Raw genomic sequence first — 25,809 nt, 5'->3', positions numbered from 1 at the left:
TGTATTTTCTGCGCTCATACATCCGTAAAACTCGCCAGTGTGACGCCGGCCTAAGGAGTCACTGTAGTAGTTGGACAGTAGACTCACCACCACCATGAACCACAACATGCTTTGCCACAGGGAATATGCAATCATTGACCAAATAATATTAGTTTTTCAATGATGAAAAGTAAACTCAAACATTTTCTGCACTCTTGAAAGTCTGGTCCTTAATAGGTTTCTTACTTTTGTTATATTTTATACTTTTGTTATATGTAAATATAGGTAAATATAGGCTTATATGGCTATAAATGAAGAGAAGGACTCGTGATATGATAAGCAAATGTAATCCTTACTTAACACGCTTTATAAATTGATTCCTGGTGATGATATAAATACCTTGAACAAAGTTGTAGAAGAAATCACCCTCTCTGTGATACAAGAATGGACAATGGATTCCAGCATCTATAAGCGCTACCATGAAGATGACTTTGATTCCAGACAACATTTGAAGGATTATTTCTCAGAAAACCCTGGTATGGTCTCTGAAGAGGATTCCTTGATATTTCCCATAGAAAACCTTATTAAAACTTTTACAGAGGGTATGTATCCTAAGTGTTCTGTTTAGATGGTTTTACCTAAATGCAAATTAGGCAAATTTAATTTTTAGTGGTTTGGGAGATCAGGAGAGTTAAAAACCCTGATTCATATCAATCCAGGGAAGTAGAGCAAGCGGATGTTTATTATACATGATGAATAATATTGGGGTTAGCAGTGTACCTGTTTCCTGTCTGTAATTTTCAGAACTCTGGAAAATGATGGCAAGTTAAACTAACAGTTCAGCTGTTAATACAATTGCTTTTAAATCTGCTGTAAGGATATGTTCACATTTACAAATTTTCAAATGCAGATTTTACTACAGATCCATTAGAAATCCACATTTACACTGTGTGCAGAATTATTAGGCAAGTTGTATTTTAGAGGATTATTTTTATTATTGATCAACAACTATGTTCTCAATCAACCCAAAAGATAAATATCAAAGCTTAATATTTTTGGAAGTTGGAGTGGGGTTTTTTAGATTTGGCTATCTTAGGAGAAGATCTGTTTGTGCAGGTAACTATTACTGTGCAGAATTATTAGGCAACTTAATAAAAACCAAATATATTCCCATCTCACTTGTTTATTTTCACCAGGTAAACCAATATAACTGCACAAAATTTAGAAATAAAAATTTCTGACATGCAAAAACAAAACCCCCCAAAATTAGTGACCAATATAGCCACCTTTCTTTATGATGACACTCAGCAGCCTTCCATCCATAGATTCGGTCAGTTGCTTGATCTGTTTACGATCAACATTGCGTGCAGCAGCCACCACAGCCTCCCAGACACTTCCTAGAGGTGTACTGTTTTCCTTCCCTGTAGATCTCACATTTTATGAGGGACCACAGGTTCTCGAAGGGGTTCAGATCAGGTGGACAAGGGGGCCTGTTATGACCTGGTGGGTACGGAGCGGTACTGAGATGACCTGGTGGGCAAAACCAATCATGGACTCACTACGGAGCAGCACTGAAATGACCTGGTGGGTAAAACAAAAATAGGACTAGCTTTGAGGAGGTGGTAACTTTACTGACCGCAATCCCTACTCCTAACACCAACACTAGAAATAGCCGTGGAGCGTACCTAACTCTGCCTAGACGCCTCTGCACAGCCTAAGAACTAGCTACCCCTAAAGATGGAAACGGAAAGCTATCTCGCCTCAGAGAAACCCCCAAAGGAAGATAGCCCCCCACAAATATTGACGGTGAGTGGAGAGGGAAATGACAAACTCAGAAATGAAACTAGATTTTTTAGCAAAGGAGGCCAGTGCTATCTAAATAGACAGAGATAGGATAGGTTGCTGTGCGGTCAGTATAAAAACAAAAAGTCCACGCAGAGTTTACAAAAATAACCACCACACCGACTCAAGGTGTGGAGAGGGGCAAATCTGCGACCCCAGAGCTTCCAACTAGCCGGAATATTTCATAATGACAAGCTGGACAAAAGAGACATAAATTGAACTGAACAGAAGGTCATAAGCAGGGAAACACCCAAAAAAGTAGCAGACTTATCTTAAGCTGAAAATGGACTGGCCAACAGAGAACTTCCAGGAAAGGACTGAATCCACAGGAAATACATTGACAGCTGGCATCCACTAAAGCCAAGAGCCCAGTTAAATAACAAGGCCAGGAAACCGATTAGTGAACGCAGCTGCTAAGTTCCACTTGAAACCACCAGAGGGAGCCCAAGAGCAGAACTCCCAAAAATACCATTCGCAACCACAGGATGGAGCCCAAGAACGGAATTCACAACAGTACCCCCCCCCCTTGAGGAGGGGTCACCGAACCCTCACCAGAGCCCCCAGGCCGATTGGGATGAGCCAAATGAAAAGCATGTACCAAATTGGCAGCATGGACATTGGAGGCAAAAACCCAAGAGTTATCCTCCTGGCCATAACCCTTCCACTTGACCAAATACTGAAGTTTCCGCCTTGAAAGACGAGAATCCAAAATCTTCTCCACCACATATTCCAGCTCTCCCTCAACCAACACCGGAGCAGGAGGGTCAACGGAGGGAACCATGGGCACCACATGTCTCCGCAACAAAGATCTATGGAACACATTATGAATGGAAAATGAAGCTGGAAGGGCCAAACGAAAAGACACCGGATTGATAATTTCCGAAATCCTATAAGGACCAATAAAACGAGGTTTGAACTTAGGGGAAGAGACCTTCATAGGAACATGACGAGAAGACAACCAGACCAAATCCCCAACCCGAAGCCGGGGACCAACGCACCGACGGCGGTTAGCAAAACGTTGAGCCTTTTCCTGAGACAATGTTAAATTGTCCACCACATGAGTCCAAATCCGCTGCAACCTGTCCACCACAGAATCCACCCCAGGACAGTCCGAAGACTCAACCTGCCCTGAAGAAAAACGAGGATGAAAACCGAAATTGCAAAAAAAAGGCGAAACCAAAGTAGCCGAACTAGCCCGATTATTAAGGGCAAACTCGGCCAACGGCAAGAAGGTCACCCAATCATCCTGATCAGCAGACACAAAGCATCTCAAGTAGGTTTCCAAGGTCTGATTGGTTCGCTCCGTCTGTCCATTTGTCTGAGGGTGAAATGCCGAAGAAAAAGACAAATTAATGCCCATTCTACCACAAAAGGACCGCCAAAACCTAGAAACAAACTGGGTACCTCTGTCAGACACAATATTCTCCGGAATACCATGGAAACGAACCACATGCTGGAAAAACAAAGGAACAAAATCAGAGGAGGAAGGCAACTTAGGCAAAGGTACCAAATGGACCATTTTAGAAAACCGGTCACAAACCACCCAGATGACAGACATCTTCTGAGACACAGGAAGATCGGAAATAAAATCCATGGAAATATGCATCCAGGGCCTCTCAGGGATAGGCAAGGGCAAAAGCAACCCACTAGCACGAAAACAGCAGGGCTTAGCCCGAGCACAAATTCCACAGGACTGCACGAAGGAACGCACATCCCGTGACAAAGAAGGCCACCAAAAGGACCTGGCAACCAAATCTCTGGTTCCAAAGATCCCAGGATGACCAGCCAACACCGAACAATGGATCTCAGAAATCACCTTATTAGTCCATCTATCTGGAACAAACAATTTCCCCACAGGACAGCGGTCGGGTCTATCAGCCTGAAACTCCTGAAGCACCCGCCGCAAATCAGGGGAGATAGCAGAAAGAATCACCCCCTCTTTGAGAATACCAGCCGGCTCACGGACTCCAGGAGAATCAGGCAAAAAACTCCTAGACAAGGCATCAGCTTTCACATTCTTAGATCCCGGAAGATACGAGACCACAAAATCAAAACGGGAGAAAAACAAAGACCACCGAGCCTGTCTAGGATTCAAGTGCTTGGCCGACTCAAGGTAAATCAGATTCTTATGGTCGGTCAAGACCACAACACGATGCTTGGCTCCCTCAAGCCAATGTCGCCACTCCTCAAACGCCCACTTCATAGCCAACAACTCCCGATTGCCGACATCATAATTACGCTCAGCAGGCGAAAACTTTCTGGAGAAGAAAGCACACGGCTTCAACACAGAGCCATCAGAGCTTCTCTGAGACAGAACAGCTCCTGCCCCAATCTCAGAAGCGTCAACCTCAACCTGAAAAGGGAGAGAAACATCTGGCTGACGCAACACAGGGGCAGAAGTAAAATGACGCTTAAGCTCCTGAAAGGCCTCCACAGCCGCAGAGGACCAATTCACCACATCTGCACCTTTCTTGGTCAAATCGGTCAGAGGTTTAACCACAGTAGAAAAATTAGCAATGAAGCGGCGATAAAAATTAGCAAAGCCCAAAAATTTCTGAAGGCTCTTCACAGATGTGGGCTGAGTCCAATCATAAATAGCCTGGACCTTAACAGGGTCCATTTCAATAGCCGAGGGAGAAAAAATGAACCCCAGAAAAGAAACCTTCTGAACTCCAAAAAGGCACTTAGACCCCTTCCCAAACAGTGTATTAGCATGAAGAATCTGAAATACCATCCTGACCTGCTTCACATGAGTCTCCCAATCATCAGAAAAAACCAAAATATCATCCAAATATACAATCATAAATTTATCCAAATACTCCCGGAAAATATCATGCATAAAGGACTGAAACACAGATGGAGCATTAGAGAGCCCGAAAGGCATCACAAGATATTCAAAATGGCCTTCGGGCGTATTAAATGCTGTTTTCCATTCATCACCCTGTTTGATGCGAACCAGATTATACGCCCCTCAAAGGTCAATCTTGGTAAACCAGCTAGCCCCTTTGATCAGAGCAAACAAATCAGAAAGCAAAGGCAAAGGGTACTGGAATTTGACCGTGATCTTATTGAGAAGGCGATAATCTATACAGGGCCTCAAGGAACCATCCTTTTTGGCAACAAAAAAGAACCCCGCTCCCAACGGTGACGAAGACGGGCGAATATGCCCCTTCTCAAGGACTCTTTTACATAAGTCCGCATAGCGGTATGCTCTGGCACAGACAGATTGAAAAGTCGACCCTTAGGGAACTTACAGCCAGGAATCAAATTAATAGCGCAATCACAGTCCCTATGAGGAGGCAGAGGACTGGATTTAGGCTCCTCAAATATATCCTGGAAATCTGACAAAAACTCAGGAACCTCAGAAGAAGGGGACGAGGAAATTGACATCAGAGGAATGTCACTATGTATCCCCTGACAACCCCAACTAGTCACGGACATGGATTTCCAATCCAGCACTGGATTATGTACCTGTAACCATAGAAACCCCAGCACAACCACATCATGCAAATTATGCAACACCAAAAAGCGAATATTTTCCTGATGTGCTGGAGCCATGTTCATGGCTAACTGTGTCCAGTACTGAGGTTTATTCTTGGCCAATGGCGTAGCATCAATCCCCCTCAAGGGAATAGGACTCTGCAACGGCTCCAAGGAAAAACCACAGTGCTTGGCAAATTCCAGGTCCATTAAGTTCAGGGCAGCACCAGAATCCACAAATGCCATTACAGAAAAGGACGACAATGAGCAAATCAGGGTAACAGACAAGAGAAATTTAGGCTGTAAAGTACTGATGGTAACCGACCTAGCAACCCTCTTAGTTCGCTTCGGGCAGTCAGAGATAGCATGAGTAGCATCACCACAGTAAAAACACAGCCCATTCTGACGTCTGAACTCCTGCCGTTCTGCTCTCGTCAAAACTCTATCGCATTGCATAGGCTCAGAACTCTGCCCAGAGAACACCGCCATATGGTGCACCTCCTTACGTTCACGTAAGCGCCGATCAATCTGAATGGCCAGAGACTAGTGTTGAGCGATACCGTCCGATACTCGAAAGTATCGGTATCGGAAAGTATCGGCCGATACCGGCAAAGTATCGGATCTAATCCGATACCGATACCCGATACCAATACAAGTCAATGGGACTCAAGTATCGGACGGTATTCCTGATGGTTCCCAGGGTCTGAAGGAGAGGAAACTCTCCTTCAGGCCCTGGGAACCATATTAATGTGTAAAATAAAGAATTAAAATAGAAAATATTGCTATACTCACCTCTCCGACGCAGCCTGGACCTCACCGAGGGAACCGGCAGCGTTCTTTGCTTAAAATGCGCACTTTTCCTTCCTTCCGTGACGTCACGGCTTCTGATTGGTCGCGTGCCGCCCATGTGGCCGCGACGCGACCAATCACAGCAAGCCGTGACGTAATTTTCAGGTCCTTCTAGGCATTCAGTATTTTAAAATTACGTTCCGGCTTTGTGATTGGTCGCGTCGCGGTCACATGGGCGACGCGACCAATCACAAGCCGTGACGTCACGGGAGGCAGGAGATGCGCGCATTTTTAAAATTACGTCACGGCTTGTGATTGGTTGCGTGCCGCCCATGTGACCGCGAAGCGACCAATCACAGCAAGCCGTGACGTAATTTCAGGTCCTGATGCCTATTTCTGCATTCAGGACCTGAAATTACGTCACGGCTTGCTGTGATTGGTTGCGTCGCGGTCACATGGGCGGCACGCAACCAATCACAAGCCGCGACGTAATTTTAAAAATGCGCGCGTTTCCTGCCTCCCGTGACGTCACGGCTTGTGATTGGTCGCGTCGCCCATGTGACCGCGACGCGACCAATCACAAAGCCGGAACGTAATTTTAAAATACTGAATGCCTAGAAGGACCTGAAAATTACGTCACGGCTTGCTGTGATTGGTCGCGTCGCGGCCACATGGGCGGCACGCGACCAATCAGAAGCCGTGACGTCACGGAAGGAAGGAAAAGCGCGCATTTTAAGCAAAGAACGCTGCCGGTTCCCTCGGTGAGGTCCAGGCTGCGTCGGAGAGGTGAGTATAGCAAAATTTTTTATTTTAATTCTTTATTTTACACATTAATGTTGTATTTTACACATTAATGTTGTTTCGATACCGATACCCGATACCACAAAAGTATCGGATCTCGGTATCGGAGTTCCGATACAGCAAATATCGGCCGATACCCGATACTTGCGGTATCGGAATGCTCAACACTACCAGAGACATTGATTCGTTCAAACCAGCAGGCGTAGGAAACCCCACCATAACATCTTTAAGAGCTTCAGAAAGACCCTTTCTGAAAATAGCCGCCAGGGCATCCTCATTCCATTTTGTAAGCACAGACCACTTTCTAAATTTCTGACAATATACAGTGGGGCAAAAAAGTATTTAGTCAGTCAGCAATAGTGCAAGTTCCACCACTTAAAAAGATGAGAGGCGTCTGTAATTTACATGATAGGTAGACCTCAACTATGGGAGACAAACTGAGAAAAAAAAATCCAGAAAATCACATTGTCTGTTTTTTTATCATTTTATTTGCATTTTATGCTGGAAAATAAGTATTTGGTCAGAAACAAACAATCAAGATTTCTGTCTCTCACAGACCTGTAACTTCTTCTTTAAGAGTCTCCTCTTTCCTCCACTCATTACCTGTAGTAATGGCACCTGTTATCAGTATAAAAAGACACCTGTGCACACCCTCAAACAGTCTGACTCCAAACTCCACTATGGTGAAGACCAAAGAGCTGTCAAAGGACACCAGAAACAAAATTGTAGCCCTGCACCAGGCTGGGAAGACTGAATCTGCAATAGCCAACCAGCTTGGAGTGAAGAAATCAACAGTGGGAGCAATAATTAGAAAATGGAAGACATACAAGACCACTGATAATCTCCCTCGATCTGGGGCTCCACGCAAAATCCCACCCCGTGGGGTCAGAATGATCACAAGAACGGTGAGCAAAAATCCCAGAACCACGCGGGGGGACCTAGTGAATGAACTGCAGAGAGCTGGGACCAATGTAACAAGGCCTACCATAAGTAACACACTACGCCACCATGGACTCAGATCCTGCAGTGCCAGACGTGTCCCACTGCTTAAGCCAGTACATGTCCAGGCCCGTCTGAAGTTTGCTAGAGAGCATTTGGATGATCCAGAGGAGTTTTGGGAGAATGTCCTATGGTCTGATGGAACCAAACTGGAACTGTTTGGTAGAAACACAACTTGTCGTGTTTGGAGGAAAAAGAATACTGAGTTGCATCCATCAAACACCATACCTACTGTAAAGCATGGTGGTGGAAACATCATGTTTTGGGGCTGTTTCTCTGCAAAGGGGCCAGGACGACTGATCCAGGTACATGAAAGAATGAATGGGGCCATGTATCGTGAGATTTTGAGTGCAAACCTCCTTCCATCAGCAAGGGCATTGAAGATGAAACATGGCTGGGTCTTTCAACATGACAATGATCCAAAGCACACCGCCAGGGCAACGAAGAAGTGGCTTCGTAAGAAGCATTTCAAGGTCCTGGAGTGGCCTAGCCAGTCTCCAGATCTCAACCCTATAGAAAACCTTTGGAGGGAGTTGAAAGTCCGTGTTGCCAAGCGAAAAGCCAAAAACATCACTGCTCTAGAGGAGATCTGAATGGAGGAATGGGCCAACATACCAACAACAGTGTGTGGCAACCTTGTGAAGACTTACAGAAAACGTTTGACCTCTGTCATTGCCAACAAAGGATAGATTACAAAGTATTGAGATGAAATTTTGTTTCTGACTAAATACTTATTTTCCACCATAAAATGCAAATAAAATGATAAAAAAACAGACAATGTGATTTTCTGGATTTTTTTTTCTCATTTCGTCTCCCATAGTTGAGGTCTACCTATGATGTAAATTACAGACGCCTCTCATCTTTTTAAGTGGTGGAACTTGCACTATTGCTGACTGACTAAATACTTTTTTGCCCCACTGTATCTCTACTGCTTCCTGACCCTGACACAGAGCCAGCAAAAATTTTTCTGCCTGATCCACAGAATTGGGTTCGTCATAAAGCAGTCTAAGTGCTTGAAAAAACGAATCTATATTGAGCAATGCAGGATTCCCTGGCTCAAGGGAGAATGCCCAGTCCTGCGGGTCGCCACGCAACAGAGAAATAACAATCTTCACCTGCTGAATGGGGTCACCAGAGGAACGGGGTCTCAGAGCAAAAAATAATCTGCAATTATTTTTAAAATTCAAAAACCTAGATCTATCCCCAGAAAACACATCAGGAATAGGAATTCTAGGCTCAGAAACAGGAGTTTGAACAACATAGTCTTGGATACTCTGTACCCTTGCAGCGAGATGATCAACGTGCGCAGACAGACCCTGAACCTCCATATCAGCACCAAGCTCCTGCACCATCCAAAAATCAAGGGGAAAAAAAAAGGAAAAAACAAGCAACACAAAAAAAAAATGACTCAGAACTTTCTCTTCCCTCTTTTGAGATGCATTTAACACATTGTGCGCCAGCTGTACTGTTATGACCTGGTGGGTACGGAGCGGTACTGAGATGACCTGGTGGGCAAAACCAATCATGGACTCACTACGGAGCAGCACTGAAATGACCTGGTGGGTAAAACAAAAATAGGACTAGCTCTGAGGAGGTGGTAACTTTACTGACCGCAATCCCTACTCCTAACACCAACACTAGAAATAGCCGTGGAGCGTACCTAACTCTGCCTAGACGCCTCTGCACAGCCTTATCTTAAGCTGAAAATGGACTGGCCAACAGAGAACTTCCAGGAAAGGACTGAATCCACAGGAAATACATTGACAGCTGGCATCCACTAAAGCCAAGAGCCCAGTTAAATAACAAGGCCAGGAAACTGATTAGTGAACGCAGCTGCTAAGTTCCACTTGAAACCACCAGAGGGAGCCCAAGAGCAGAACTCCCAAAAATACCATTCGCAACCACAGGATGGAGCCCAAGAACGGAATTCACAACAGGGGCCATGTCATTATTTTTTCTTCTTTGAGACCTTTACTGGCCAGCCACGCTGTGGAGTAGTTGGAGGCATGTGATGGAGCATTGTCCTGCATGAAAATCATGTTTTTCTTCAACAATACTAATCATGTATAATTGCCCCAACTAAAAACAACCTTTATTATTAAAACCAAGGCAAACTCAAAGTGAAAAAGACACAAAAAAGTGTTCAAAAAACACAAATACCCACACCCTAATGGGGAGCACTAGATGCCCTAGCCAGGATACCTATACTGAACCCTTCCTGGCTGCGGAGGTTGACGCCCTAGGGGGGAAACATTGTGGCGCCCCCGCTCCATGGCGGCTGACCCTGCACGCCCTGATATGTCCTGCAGCCACTAGTGAGAACCCCTACCCACAGGCTAAAGGATCCTCTGACACTATACAAAGAAAATACCTATGCTAGGGAAAAACCTAGGTCCCCAGTGAGTTAAAAGCAATGTATGAACACATGGCGAATAGTGAGAGATATGATACCGCTCTATTAATGAGCAAAATCTGTTCCAGCCAAAATGGTTTCTAAAAAACCATTGCTGAGAATTCCACCTTGTAGGCCAACACGATAGTCAGACCACCTACGCCCTCACAGACATTGGGAACATTGACTTCTGCTAAATGATTCAATAATATACATTCCCTGCAGGTGGAACCGACTGATATAACTGATATCAAAAAGTGCCCAACATGGAAAGATAATATCAAGTGGAATATGTATAAGACCAGACACTCATCTCTAGTGGTCTTCACGGTAATTCATCAGCCGCCATAACTTCTTAACGCCTCAACGCGTTTCGCCTACTTAGGCTCCTCAGGAGGCCTGATACTCCGATGATATGTGTCATATCAATGATGCATAGCTATGATAGCTATGCATCATTGATATGACACATATCATCGGAGTATCAGGCCTCCTGAGGAGCCTAAGTAGGCGAAACGCGTTGAGGCGTTAAGAAGTTATGGCGGCTGATGAATTACCGTGAAGACCACTAGAGATGAGTGTCTGGTCTTATACATATTCCACTTGATATTATCTTTCCATGTTGGGCACTTTTTGATATCAGTTATATCAGTCGGTTCCACCTGCAGGGAATGTATATTATTGAATCATTTAGCAGAAGTCAATGTTCCCAATGTCTGTGAGGGCGTAGGTGGTCTGACTATCGTATTGGCCTACAAGGTGGAATTCTCAGCAATGGTTTTTTAGAAACCATTTTGGCTGGAACAGATTTTGCTCATTAATAGAGCGGTATCATATCTCTCACTATTCGCCATGTGTTCATACATTGCTTTTAACTCACTGGGGACCTAGGTTTTTCCCTAGCATAGGTATTTTCTTTGTATAGTGTCAGAGGATCCTTTAGCCTGTGGGTAGGGGTTCTCACTAGTGGCTGCAGGACATATCAGGGCGTGCAGGGTCAGCCGCCGTGGAGCGGGGGCGCCACAACGTTTCCCCCCTAGGGCGTCAACCTCCGCAGCCAGGAAGGGTTCAGTATAGGTATCCTGGCTAGGGAATCTAGTGCTCCCCATTAGGGTGTGGGTATTTGTGCTTTTTGAACACTTTTTTGTGTCTTTTTCACTTTGAGTTTGCCTTGGTTTTAATAATAAAGGTTGTTTTTAGTTGGGGCAATTATACATGATTAGTAATTTGGTTTCCCCGTACTAATTTATTTTTGACTGGAGTACTTTTCTTCAACAATACCAACTTCTTCCTGTACCACTGCTTGAAGAAGTTGTCTTCCAGAAACTGGCAGTAGGTCTGGGAGTTGAGCTTCACTCCATCCTCAACCTGAAAAGGTCCCACAAGTTCATCTTTGATGATACCAGCCCATACCAGTACCCCACCTCCACCTTGCTGGCGTCTGAGTCGGAGTGGAGCTCTCTGCCCTTTAATGATCCAGCCTCTGGCCCATCAAGAGTCACTCTCATTTCATCAGTCCATTAAACCTTTGAAAAGTCAGTTTTAAGATATTTCTTGGCCCAGTCTTGACGTTTTATCTTATGTTTCTTGTTCAAAGGTGGTAGATTTTCAGCCTTCCTTACCTTGGCCATGTCCCTGAGTATCGCACACCTTGAGCTTTTTGTTACTCTAGTAACGTTGCAGCTCTGAAATATGGCAAAACTGGTGGGAAGTGGCATCTTGGCAGCTTCACGCTTGAATTTCCTCAATTCATGGGCAGTTATTTTGCGCCTTTTTTGCCCAACACGCTTCTTGCGACCCTGTTGGCTATTGGCCATGAAACGCTTGATTGTTCAGTGATCACGCTTCAAAAGTTTGGCAATTTCAAGACTGCTGCATCCCTCTGCAAGACCTCTCACAATTTGGGACTTTCCAGAACCTGTCAAATCTCTCTTCTGACCCATTTTGCCAAAGGAAAGGAAGTTGCCTAATAATTAAGCACACCTTATATAGGGTTTTGATGTCATTAGACAACACACCTCTTCATTACAGAGATGCACATCATCTGATTTAGTTGGCTCTCAAGCCCGAACAGCTTGGAGTAGGACAACATGTATAAAAAGTATCAAGTGATCAAAATACAACTTGCCTAATATTTCTGCACACAGTGTAATGTGGATTTTGATACCAATTTGCCGCACATTGCAAAACGTAAAATCTGTTTGTAAAATCTATACATTTCAATTTCAACAGTTTTTTTCAGATAAGAGCACAGAGTAATGCTTAAAGAAGCGCGCCAGCATTATACCTCCCAACTTTCAAAGAAGAGAAATATTGAGAAAATATGCATGCCCTGGTAAATTTTTAGTGCACCCCTAACCGCATCCCTAGGCTCACTCATTTACCATTTCTTTCTACCCTGACAGGATGAGACATCAGATGGGGCATGGTTCAGCAGACCACCAGGGACAGCAGGATGAAGACCTAAATCTGGGATTGTTCCGCTGCATCTGGAACAGTTGGGAACTATAGATCAATTTTTTGTTAATTCATTCATAGTTGCAGCAGCCATACCATTTTTACGTAAGCTTCACTATATGATGTCTTGCTTTTAGGCTAGATTAGCTGTATTTTTTTTTTTCAAGTGCCATTTTACCAAACCCGTCTGTGAGGCAGTGTTCACACATAGTGTAAATGCTGCATTTTTTTCTGCAGATTATCTATATGTATTCTGAAGGTATCCACACCAAACTAAGCAATAACAATCTCCATTTATTGCATTATTCTGCATTTGTTATGCTTTTCCCCTTTATTTGATGCATTTTTGGTGCAGATTTGAAACAGAATTTTAATGTATTTTATTGTAGAGAAAAGCTTTTATTTTATGCTTAAAAAAATTTATGTTTTTTCCAGCTTCCCATAAAATCCTATACAGTAGGTATGCGTGAACTCGTACTGGAAAGTTCTGGTTTCATACCAGACTTCTAGTGTCCGGTACCGGACTTCTAGTGTCCGGTACCAGATCCCGAACACGGACTACTTATTGTATGTCCAGTTTCCTGTTCAAGTCCAGAAGTTGAATAAAGCTTGTTGAAAGACTGCAGCGCTGGGAAGAACAGAGGCTGAGTGCCAGAATTAGTGCATCTAATGGATGTGCCATTTCTGGAGTGGCTGGGGTAAAAATTTTTAGGCTGGGAAGGGGCCAATATCCATGGCTCTTCCCAGACTATTAATATCAACATGCAGCTGTCTGCTTTAACTTAGCTGGTTATTAAAAAAGAGTGGATCCCACATAATTTTTTACGGTCCTCCCTATTTTTAATAACCAGCAAAGACAAAGCCGGCGGTTGTGGACTTAGATTAATAGCCTAGGAAGGGTCATGGATATTACCATCTCACAGCTGTCTGTTTTCCCTTGGCTTGTGATTAAAAATGGGGGGACCAAACTTTTTTAAATTTATTTATTAACAAGTACAGTAAAATTCACATGCCATGCACTGCCCCACTCCTCCACTTGGACCTCTACCTCCTGGTTCAAGATTATTATTTTTATTTTTTTTATTACACATTATTTTAAGTCATTTTCCTATCCACATTTGTTTGCAGGGGATCTTACCTTCATTTTGCTTCCTTTTGCAGACCCTTAGCTCTTACATTGACCATTTTACAGCCCTGAAGTTCTGGTCCCCATAGAATTATATAGGGTCTGGGGTCACGTTTAGGTCAAGTTTGAGTCCACCAGAAACAGCTGAACCCTGACATCCACAGGCCCGCTCATCTCTACTGTAGAGATAAACTCGAAAACAGCAAAATTCAGAGTTTTTTTTATTTTCAGTGGATTGAGCTTTCATGAAATCACATCCACTTTGCTTGGAAAGTTTACATGCAGCAGATTTTCTGCATAAAACGTAGCAGTGAAAATCGCAGCATTTGTATTACAGGTTTATACAGCCTAACTGTCAAAATATATAAGATCTATCCTGGTCTGCATGGCTACTCCTCCCTATCCTTGTATGCATGGCCTCCTCATTCCTATCCTTGTATGCATGGCCTCCTCATCCCTATCCTGCCATACATGGCACCCATTAAAAAACATAAAAGAAAATAAATCGTCCTATTTACCTTCCATGCGCTACCTCGCAGCGTCTCGTTTCAGTGCAAGTAGCTGATTTATGCCTGTAAGCAGCACATGGCAGGGACGTCATGTCCTGCTTACAAGCAGAGCACAGCTGCTGTAATACTCACTGCTCTCCACGCCGGGACTATGTGCATGGAGGGCAGTGAGCATTCATTGCTATTTATTAGTGTGCACAGTGTCAGCCGCAGCTACTCGACTTCCTGCAGCGGCCGGGCGGTCATGTGTGCCCAAAGCAGTGAATATTAATTTCTCTTTAGCAGCGGGCACAGGCTATAGCTGCAGCAGTTGGCTTCTGCCTCTGAAACCCGCCGCTACCGCTCCCCCTCCATCTTCTGGGACCCTCACTCGAGTATAAGCCAAGGGGGGCATTTTCGGAACAAAAAATTGTGATGAAAAACTCGGCTTATACTCAAGTATATACAGTAAGTGAAAGATTGGGACCATAGTCCTGACCTCCCCTGACAGCTCAGCCAAATCAGAAATGCTGAGTCCAGGATGGTTGGGACCTATGTAGTCATATTTATTATGATTATAAATGACAGCAAAAGCTGTTAATAAAGAATAATGTAGAACAGAGATGTACATAGAGATTCAGCATGGGAGTGAGGATGGAGGGAGAACACATCTGAATGAGCCCCCAGCCCAGGCAACCACGTTTACAACCATGGTGATGCACCATAATCATAATGGGTAAAGGGAAACCTCAGCAGATGTTAAGGCTGTTACTGAAAAAACAATAACTACACAAACACTAAGTGAGAAAATACTGCTTGGCATTGACCATATAGGGGTAGCTATCAGTTCTGCAGAACATATTATGCCAGGCAAATTTTGAGATGGACGTGTGAGACTACAGTATCAATATAGCAATGCTATTGGGAGCCAACCAAGTCTGGCTGTATGCTTGTGACACTCAACGGCCACAGTAAAAATGGTGTGTAATATTTCCCTGCTCAGAACAATTTGCAGGATTAAGAGCAAAAATATTATTAGCCCTGAAGAGAGGTTTTGGTATGAGTTGCAGGCTACAGCATAAAGGACATAAAGGACGTGCAATTCACCCTATCCTGTCCTACGTGATCCCTTCAGCACAATCTCTCCCTAAGTGCTGCTGACAGCAGTATTACTATTTATTATAATTAGCCCTAAGAAGGACTGTTTTTGTGCTTCACAGCAATATAAATGTGGCTGAATCCCCCACTAATATTCTGCTACAACTCTGTCCCTCTCTCATCAGCACCTCTCCGTACGCTGCCTGTGTCGGGTACACTGTGCCGGGCATGGGTCACAGGTCAGCTAATCACAGTAATGCCACAACCAAGATGGACTATGAGATTACTGTGACTGGCAGGAATCCCCACATGTTCATTGACTGTCTTAAAAGCGCCAAACATGCAGGGTTGGGACTAGAGCTCCTGCTCTAGCATAAAAAAAATACTCGCCGAGTAACGAGAATCCCGAGCACACTGATGCTTGAGCGAGTAAAGAGTAGTGACGAGCACTAGAGTTGAGCGACTTTTCCTTTTTTCGGATCGAGTCAGGTTTCGCGAAACCCGACTTTGTCAAAAGTCGGGTCGGGTGAAATCGGCCGATTATTGCGAAAAGTCGGGGGCCGACTGAAACACGAAACCCAATGCAAGTCAATGGGGAATCAAAGTCGGCAGTGAGTGGAGGACAGGAAAACACCTACAGTGCCCATTTTAATGCCCAAAACATCAATTCTTATTACTGAAGCTTGTCAATCTTAATTTACTTTATAATAATAGTTAGGCATTGAAAACTGGGGGTCATTTTGCTAAAGTTGTAGGGGGGTAGGGCTGGCTCAAGATTTTCGTGGGCCCAGGAAACGCGGAATACGTCACGGATCTGCAGCAGTTTTTCATGTGTTGTACAGTAGCATGATCACCTATGGAAAACCAAGTCCGCTGTGCACATGCTGCAGAAAATTCCATGCAGAAATGCAGTGGTTTATTTTCCACAGCATGTCAATTCTTTGTGCGGATTCCACAGCGTTTTAAACCTATTCCATAATAGTAATCCGCAGGTGTAAAAACGCAGGTGAAATCTGCACCAAAACTGCACAAAATCCGTAGTAAATCCGCAATGGAATCTGCAACGTGTGCACATACCCTAAAGCTCTGTTCACATCACAGTTGGGTTATTGCTATAAAATGGGAGTATATAAAGATCATCTCTGATTTATATATCCAACATATTCCTCTGATTGACCATACATTATGAATTGATTGTAATTGACAAAAGAGGTAAAAAAAAAGATTTATTGCAGTGGCCCTTTGTATAGAAAAACACTATTTTCTGCACTTTTCTATTTAGAGAAAAAGTTTTGCCAGCATATAATACATTTACCGGAGAATGATAAGACACTATATATGGCCTCAGTTACTAGAACGGGTCCTACGGCTTTATGCATTTGAAGGGAATTAAACATTTATATCCAAGCACTGTTTCAAAATATAATAGTCTTGTAGGATTGAAGACTTTCCCCAACTGGAAGTCAGTGATCCAGCGCTAACTAGAGATAAGTGAACTTGCTTGTAAAATGTTCGCCAATCTCAAATTTGGCAGGAAGGTTGCACATTCGTATTCATATTTGGAGCCTGATCATTTTTCCTAACAATCGGCAAAATTCATCCAAAGCTCAGTAAATTATAGAGTTTAATGGCTCTTTCAGACGTCAGTGTCTATGGTAGCAGCACGGGCCACAAAATGTCCTGCACACTGATAACACACGGATGACGGCGTACTGGCACCAGGGAACTAGCGTTACTGTTCGCTCTTTACCCGGTTGCTGAGTTCTGAAGACACCTCACATCACTCTCTCCTGCTTGTGCTGTGATCAGCGCGAGCAGGGGACAATGTTGAGAGTTGTATCCAACCGTTAACAGCGAGAGCAGGCAGCGGCTGATGGGAGTATTCATCAGCCGCTGCCTGTGTATAAATAAATATTTTTAAAAGATGTGGGGTTCCCCTGTATTTTTGATAACCAACCATGGCAAAACTGACAGCTGCGGGATGCAACCCTCAGCTGTCAGCATTAGTGAGGTTGGTTATCAAGAATAGAGGGGACCCCATGACATATTTTTGAATTATTTAAATAAATAATTTAAAAAACATTAGCAGTACACGGTCGCCCCCGAAAAGGGATTTTATTTTTATTATTTATTTCAGTAATTAAAAAAACAACAACGTGGGGACCCCCTAACCTTATTCTTGATTAGAGATGAGTGAATATTTCAATATTCGTTTCAGATTACGATTGCCAAATTTGCTATATTTGTCAATTAAATCTCCGAATATTCATCAATTATAGCTGAACGCCAGTGGAGTCAATGAGAGGCGGAAACAAATGCATGCATAGCACAAACGCAAGTGTTTCCCAGGCTGTGTGACAGCCTGGGAAACACCGGCATGGTGGATCTGATCTGTGGTAACATTACCGCTGGTAGATCGTTACCACCATCAGAGCCATGCAGGGTCACGCTGTCAGATGTCGGTGTGACCCCGGAGAGATGCAGTGACCCATGATAAAAAGCTTACTGCAGATCAGTAGGCGCAGGTTGATGAGAGACTACTCCCATCAGGCTTCGACTCCTGTCACAGATAACAGTGATAGGGCTCCTTTTCACTTGCGAGAAATACGTGCGAGTCTCGCATGTTAAAACCAAGCTGTGGCGCCGGCATTCCAGAGCAGAGCATGCAGTTCCATGTATTGCTATGAAGCCGCACGCTCTGCTCTGGAGTGCCGGCGTCAAAGCTTGGTTTTAACATGTGAGACTCGCACGTATTTCTCGCAAGTGAGTAGGAGCCTAAAGTAGGAGCTACTGATGGGAGAAGTAGCATCTCATCAGCCCGCACCTGTGCTCAAATTAAAAAAGAAAAATGTCACCGCAGTCAGATCGCTGAGATACTGTGACCCGCAGCGGTGGCCCGTGGTAAAAAGCTTAAAATTAAAAAAAGTCAATTAAATATATATTCAAATAAAAATAAGAAACACATAACACCAAATTCCCGATGCCCTTGTCGCCTATAATAAATGTAAAATAAAAAAACATATACTCACCTTAACACCCAATCCCGATGCCCATATCTCCTATAAAAAAATGAAAAACCACCATATACTCACCTGTCCGCCGTAGTCCACGTAATCCCAAGTGTCCCACGGCGATCTCACGTGTAGAACAGTCACATCAGGAATTGTGACTGGTTTAACTGGCCACCGGCAATACACTGACAGGAGCATCATCGCTCCCAAAAGTGCATGGCGCTAAGCTGCCATAAGGGAGATCACCGGAGATGATCAGCTGATGAGTTTTCTCATCGCAGCTAAGTGCTATTCAATGCAGGAGCGATTACCTCCTGTGTCAGTGTATATCTGGTTATCTTTGAGAGCTGTCACATGAGTGACTGCTCTCAAAGTCATCAAGATCGTCGTGGGACCTTATGGATTATTATAAGTGATGAGCGAATATACTCGTTACTCGAGATTTCTCTAGCACGCTCGGGTGTCCTGCGAGTACTTTTTAGTGCTCGAAGATTTAGTTTTTATTGCCGCAACTGAATGATTTACATCTGTTAGCCAACATAAGTACATGTGGGGTTTGCCGAGTAAAGAGTATATTCGCTCATCACTAATTATTATCTTCTTGGTGGACAGGTGAGGAATATACTGTTTATTATTTTATTTTTGTTACAGGAGACGTTGACTACAGTGGATTAGGCATTCAGTGAGTATGGCTTAATTTGCATTCAATAAAGGAGTTGGTGTCATTTGAATTAGATGACTTTATTCTGGGTGTGTGTGTTTTTTTTATAATATCACTATGGGGTTGGTAATGGGGCGCCTTATAGACGTCTCTCCATTACTAAACTGTGGGCTGGATTTCACCTGACAATACAAAGGTGACATTACTCCACCCCACTTGCCACCGCTACAGGGCTAATGGAAGGAGCAAGGCTAAGAGCCAGATTTGGCGCATCTTATAAATGCACCTTTTCTGGGGCAGCTGAGAGCTGATGTTTTTAGTATGGGAGGGGGCCAATATCCATTACCTCTTCCTAGGCTATTAATATCAGTATGCAGCTGTCTGCCTAGTCTTTGCTAGGATATTTTATTGACCCTATGTCAATTCTTTAGGGGTCCCTCTGTAAACTAGCCAGTAAAGGCTAAGCAAACAGCTGAGCTGATATTAATAGTCCGGGAACCTTTATGGCTATTGGCTCCTTCCCAGAATAGTAACATCAGCCCTCAGCCATCAACTTTCCTTCTGCTGGTTATGAAAATTACATGGGAGCACATGCAATTTCTTTCACAATTTTCTTGTAAAAATATACAATTGCTCTTTGGTTACAGGCTATGTAGCTTAATTCTGTTAATGCTCCTACATAGGCCGGTTACAATGTTTGTTTGTGTGTGTGTATGCATTTGTGCATTTATTTACTGGTTTAGTAATGCGGGTCTCTGGCAGACACCCTTTTCATAACTAAACCTAGGGCTTGGTGTCAATGACAGCTGCTGACACCAAACCCTAATCCCATTACCCTGATGCTACTGCATCAGAATGAAAAGTAAGGTGTTGAACCAAGAAATTACGTCACAAAACTTTTTTAAAAATATCTTTATTTAGCTAAAAAACCTTAATTGCTGTGCAAAAATGCATGCAAAACCGCGTCAAAATGTGCATTTTTGCCGCAGTGTTTTTGCTGTCAAGAGATGCAGAAACCTTATAGAAATTAATGCAAGCAAATACTCAAGGTACGCGCATACCCTAATGCTGAAGTAACGCTAGCTATTTTTAAATCGGGCCAATTTTGTTCCTGCAAAGTCTGACGAGTGTAATGTAAGTGTCATGCATTTTTCATGCGAGTACAATCCAATTTTTAACACCTAGCATCTGATTTACATCCTAATGCAGTGCAATTGCTATCCGATTGCAATGCGATTTTAACATGAGCTTTTACATAGAGCAATTTTCTCATTTGCACACAATTTTGAATGGAATTCTTCAAAACACCCGGGCCGTATTTGCCACTAGGCACTTGAGGGCACGTGCCTAGGGTGGGACAATGCGGGGGGCGGCACCTGAGCAAGGTTGTTTTTTTTTAATTTAAGTCAAGGGTCACCTCCCGACCAACCACCCCCCAGCCCCCCTGGCTGCCCACCCGCCTCCCACCCACCCTCCTTGAAGACGTCATACTCACCCTGCTCCAGCGATGCCTGGTCTCAGCGTCTGCAGCTTGTCCTGAGTGAGCGGTCACATGGTACCGCTCATTAAGGTCATGAATATGCGCATATTCATGACCTTAATGAGCGGTATCACATGACCGCTCACGCAGGAAGAAGGTGCTGCGTCAGGAGTCGGGACAGAGCCAGAGGGATGTCGGTGTGGCCACGCAGTGTGGGAAAGAAAGGGGGTGGGGAGGATGAAGAAGGACAGTAAGAGGCGCCATGCAAGATGGGAGCGGGAGCGGGGGGGTGGGGGGTCTTTGGGCGGGGGGTTGAGAGATGAGCCATGCATACAGGAGGGGGATATGAGCCATGCATACAGGGGGGAATATGAGCCATGCATACAGGGGGGGAATATGAGCCATGCATACAGGGGGGGAATATGAGCCATGCATACAGGGGGGAATATGAGCCATGCATACAGGGGGGAATATGAGCCAAGCATACAGGAGGGAGAATATGAGCCATGCATACAGGGGGGGAATATGAGCCATGCATACAGGAGGGGGAATATGAGCCATGCATACAGGGGGGAATATGAGCCATGCATACAGGAGGGGGAATATGAGCCATGCATACAGGGGGGGGTATAAGCCATGCATACAGGGGGGATATGAGCCATGCACACAAGGGGGGGAATATGAGCCATGCATACAGGAGGGGGAATATGAGCCATGCATACAGGGGGGATATGAGCCATGCATGCAGGGGGGGAATATGAGCCATGCATGCGGGGGGGGGGGATATAAGCCATGCATACAGGGGGGGAATATGAGCCATGCATACTGGGGGGAAATATGAGCCATGCATACAGGAGGGGGAATATGAGCCATGCATACAGGGGGAATATGAGCCATGCATACGGGGGGGGAATATGAGCCATGCTTACGGGGGGAATATGAGCCATGCATACAGGGGGGATATGAGCCATGCATACGGGGGGGGGGGGGAATATGAGCCATGCATACAGGGGGGAATATGAGCCATGCATACAGGGGGGAATATGAGCCAAGCATACAGGAGGGAGAATATGAGCCATGCATACAGGGGGGGGAATATGAGCCATGCATACAGGAGGGGGAATATGAGCCATGCATACAGGGAGGAATATGAGCCATGCATACAGGAGGGGGAATATGAGCCATGCATACAGGGGGGTATAAGCCATGCATACAGGGGGGATATAAGCCATGCACACAGGGGGGGAATATGAGCCATGCATACAGGAGGGGGAATATGAGCCATGCATACAGGGGGGATATGAGCCATGCATGCAGGGGGGGAATATGAGCCATGCATACAGGGGGGATATAAGCCATGCATACAGGGGGGGAATATGAGCCATGCATACAGGAGGGGGAATATGAGCCATGCATACAGGGGGAATATGAGCCATGCATATGGGGGGGAATATGAGCCATGCTTACGGGGGGAATATGAGCCATGCATACAGGAGGGGAATATGAGCCATGCATACAGGGGGGATATGAGCCATGCATACGGGGGGGGGGAATATGAGCCATGCATACGGGGGGGGAATATGAGCCATGCATACAGGGGGAATATGAGCCATGCATGCAGGAGGGGGAATATGAGCCATGCATACAGGGGGGAATATGAGCCATGCATACAGGAGGGGGAATATGAGCCATGCATACAGGGGGGAATATGAGCCATGCATACAGGGGGTATATGAGCCATGCATACAGGGGGGATATGAGCCATGCATACAGGAAGGGAATATGAGCCATGCATACTAGAGGGGAATATGAGCCATGCATACAGGATCGGGAATATGAGCCATGCATACAGGGGGGAATATGAGCCATGCATACAGGAGGGGGGATATGAGCCATGCATACAGGAGGGGGGGATATGAGCCATGCATATGGGATGGAAGGGAGATGAGCCATGCATACAGGAGGGGGGGTCATTATACAGTACGGAGCATCATGTGTGGCCATTATACAGTATTGAGCATCGTGTGGGATCATTATAAAGTATGGAGAACTGTGTGTGGCCATTATACAGTATGGAGCATCATGTGTGGCCATTATACGGTATGGAGCATCATGTGTGGCCATTATACAGTATTGAGCATCATGTGGGATCATTATACAGTATGGAGAACTGTGTGTAGCCATTATACATTATAGAACATCATGTGTGGCCATTATACAGTATGGAGCACTGTGTGGCCATTATACAGTATGGAGCACTGTGTGGCCATTATACAGTATGGAGCATCATGTATGGCCATTATACAGTATGGAGCATCATGTGTGGCCATTATACAGTATTGAGCATCATATGGGATCATTATACAGTATGGAGAACTGTGTGTGGCCTGTTATGGACCTGGTGGTTAGGTGCACCAGGAATGACCTGATAGTTAAACACGGAATCAGGACGAGCTCTGGGGAAATGGGAAGTCTGCTGACCGCAAACCCTACTCCTATCAACACAACTAGAAACAGCCGTGGAGCGTGCCTGACTCTGCCTAGACGCCTTTTCACAGCCTAAGAGCTAACTACCCCTAAAGAAAGGAAACAAAGCCTTACTTGACTCAGAGAAATTTCCCCAAAGGTAAAAGCAGCCCCCCCACAAGTATTGACTGTGAGATAAGAGGAAATCACAAACACAGGATAAAATAGGTTTTAGCAAAGAGAGGCCAGTCTATCTAAACAGATTGAGGATAGAAAAGGGATCTTTGCGGTCAACACAAAAAGCTACAAAAACCACGCAGAGTGTGCAAAAAATACCCCCGCACCGACTCACGATGCGGTGGTGCCACTCAGCACCCCCAGAGCTTCCAGCTAGCCAGGTAGTTTCATGATAGCAAGCTGGACTAGAACTTAGCAAGAAAAACCATATGTAACAAATGAACAAGCAGGAACTTAGCTTGTGCTGGAGTAGACAGGTCCTCAGAAAGATCCAGGAGAGATCTGAACCAGTACTAGAACATTGACAGCTGGCATGGAGTAACGATCTGAGTGGAGTTAAATAGAGAATAGCCTAGCCCCAAACGAGGGCAGCTGAAGAAGGAATCTCAGAACCAGCAGCTCCACTCACAGTCACCAGAGGGAGTCCACGGACAGAACTCACCGAAGTACCATTCATGACCACAGGAGGGAGTTCGAGAACGGAATTCACAACAGTGGCCATTATACAGTATTGAGCATCATGTGTGGCCGTTATACAGTATGGAGCATCATGTGTGGCCATTATACGGTATGGAGCATCATGTGTGGCCATTATACAGTATTGAGCATCATGTGCGATCATTATACAGTATGGAGAACTGTGTGTGGCCATTATACATTATGGAACATTATTTGTGGCCATTATACAGTATGGAGCACTGTGTGGCCATTATACAGTATGGAGCACTGTGTGGCCATTATACAGTATAGAGCATCATGTGTGGCCATTATACGGTATGGAGCATCATGTGGGGCCATTATACAGTATGGAGCATTATGTGTGGCCATTATACAGTATGGAGCACTGTGTGGCCATATTTTTTGGTTTATAATTATTGTATATGAAACAGCATGATCAGCAGTGAAAATGGCTGTGGTTGGGACGTGGATATGGGTGTGGCTAGTTGTAAAATGGGTGTGGTCAGAGGCGTGGCCTAAATTTGCCGCAACGCACTACGTGCACCGCTAATTTTATACCTCCTTCCCTTCATCAAAAGTTGGGGGTATGGTACCGCATTTGCCAGATCACAGCAAGTGCCGCAAATCCCGTAGGGAATGAATGAGGCCGAAGTGATCTGTTACGTGGCAGAGTCAGAAAAACTACCCAATCTGCTACAAAAGGTGACTTTCACATCAGCGATTCTTGCCAAAGTCACTGCCGATAGTGTCATACTCACCAAAGGGGAGGCAGCACTAAAAGTGCCTAGGGCAGCAGAAACTCTAAATACGGCCCTGCAAAACACACAGTTGGCTTTATATTTCCATTTGGATCTATTTCCCCTTGCATTTTCCCTTCTGTCTTCTAATTAATCCCCTCCTGTGTCTGTGACCAGTCTCCCTGCTGCCCCTCCTTCCTGATCACACCTGGCCTATTTCATGTGCACTTAGCTTGTTATAAATTCAGAGACACATGTCTGTCTTGACCGTGGTCTGTCTCTATAAGGATGGCTCTAAAAAGGATAACAGCAGAAATTTGCCAGAAGTGAACAGAAGGTACGACTAACCACTGTTAATAAATGTACTAAATTCCTTTCTCTTTCCTCCACACTTACTTTCATCATGGTGACATACGCTCTAACAGTTTTGGCTCCATTACTCCTCACTCTCCTTCGCTATCCCCAAACCCCTGCACCCTCTAACCAAGTAATAATCTCTCCTTCCCTCTGCTGACCAGCTCCTCAACCTCAAATCTCTTCTAATATAACACAAAACAATCTGGCCACTCTCCTCCCGCTTGCTCTGTCTCTCTCTGCTTCTCCTCGCTGCTGGCAACATATCTCCCAATCCTGGACCCCCGCAGCTCATACCTCCCATTACTACTCCCTCCTATCGCTCCCAACCCATTATAAACACCCAAAATCTTGCCCACCTCAGATCCGTGCCCATGATGCCCACCCCCTTGCACCCTCTCTCTGGATCACTATGGAATGCCCTCAATATCTGCAATAAACTCCACGTGATTCACGACCTCTTTGCCTGTCATAATCTTTACTTTCTGGGCATCACCGAAACATGGCTACCTCTGACAAAGCCTTCCCTGCTGCACTATGTTACGGTGGCCTCCACTTCACCCACACTCCTCGCTCTGGCAATAAACATGATGGAGGAGTGGGCCTTCTCCTTTCTTCCAACTGTACCTTTAACCCAATCTCACCTCTACCATCTCTTATCCTCTCCTCTATGAAGTCCACTGTGTCCGCATCTACTCCCTCTACAACCTCTAAATGGCCGTCATATACTGACCTCCTGGCCTGACCACTGCCTTTATTGACCGATTCTCCACCTGGCTCCTTCACTTTCTGTCTGCTGACATTCCCACCATCATCATGGGTGACTTCAACATCCCCATTGACACCCACCAGTCAGCAGCCTCCAAACTTCTGTCCCTTGCTTCATCTTTTGAACTTACTAGTGGTCCTCCTCAGCCACCCACACAGGCAGACATACATTAGACCTGGTCTTC

At 44.9% G+C, this 25,809-nt stretch overlaps 1 long non-coding RNA gene across 2 annotated transcripts in view; it reads left to right on the top strand.

Moving 5' to 3' along the window:
- Positions 1-384: 384 nt before the first annotated feature.
- The window catches only part of LOC143764296 (uncharacterized), a 44,982-nt gene continuing 19,557 nt past the window's right edge, over positions 385-25,809 (top strand). For both annotated transcript variants that reach the window (XR_013213146.1, XR_013213147.1), the window contains exons 1-2: positions 385-581; positions 12,688-12,844. This is a non-coding gene — a long non-coding RNA (uncharacterized LOC143764296). The remainder of the gene's footprint in view (positions 582-12,687; positions 12,845-25,809) is intronic.

The sequence above is a fragment of the Ranitomeya variabilis genome, chromosome 4 (assembly GCF_051348905.1).
Source record: "Ranitomeya variabilis isolate aRanVar5 chromosome 4, aRanVar5.hap1, whole genome shotgun sequence".
NCBI classification, from domain to species: Eukaryota; Metazoa; Chordata; class Amphibia; order Anura; family Dendrobatidae; genus Ranitomeya; species Ranitomeya variabilis.
Note: the sequence above shows the minus strand (reverse complement) of the source record. Positions and strands in the feature narration are given on the sequence as shown.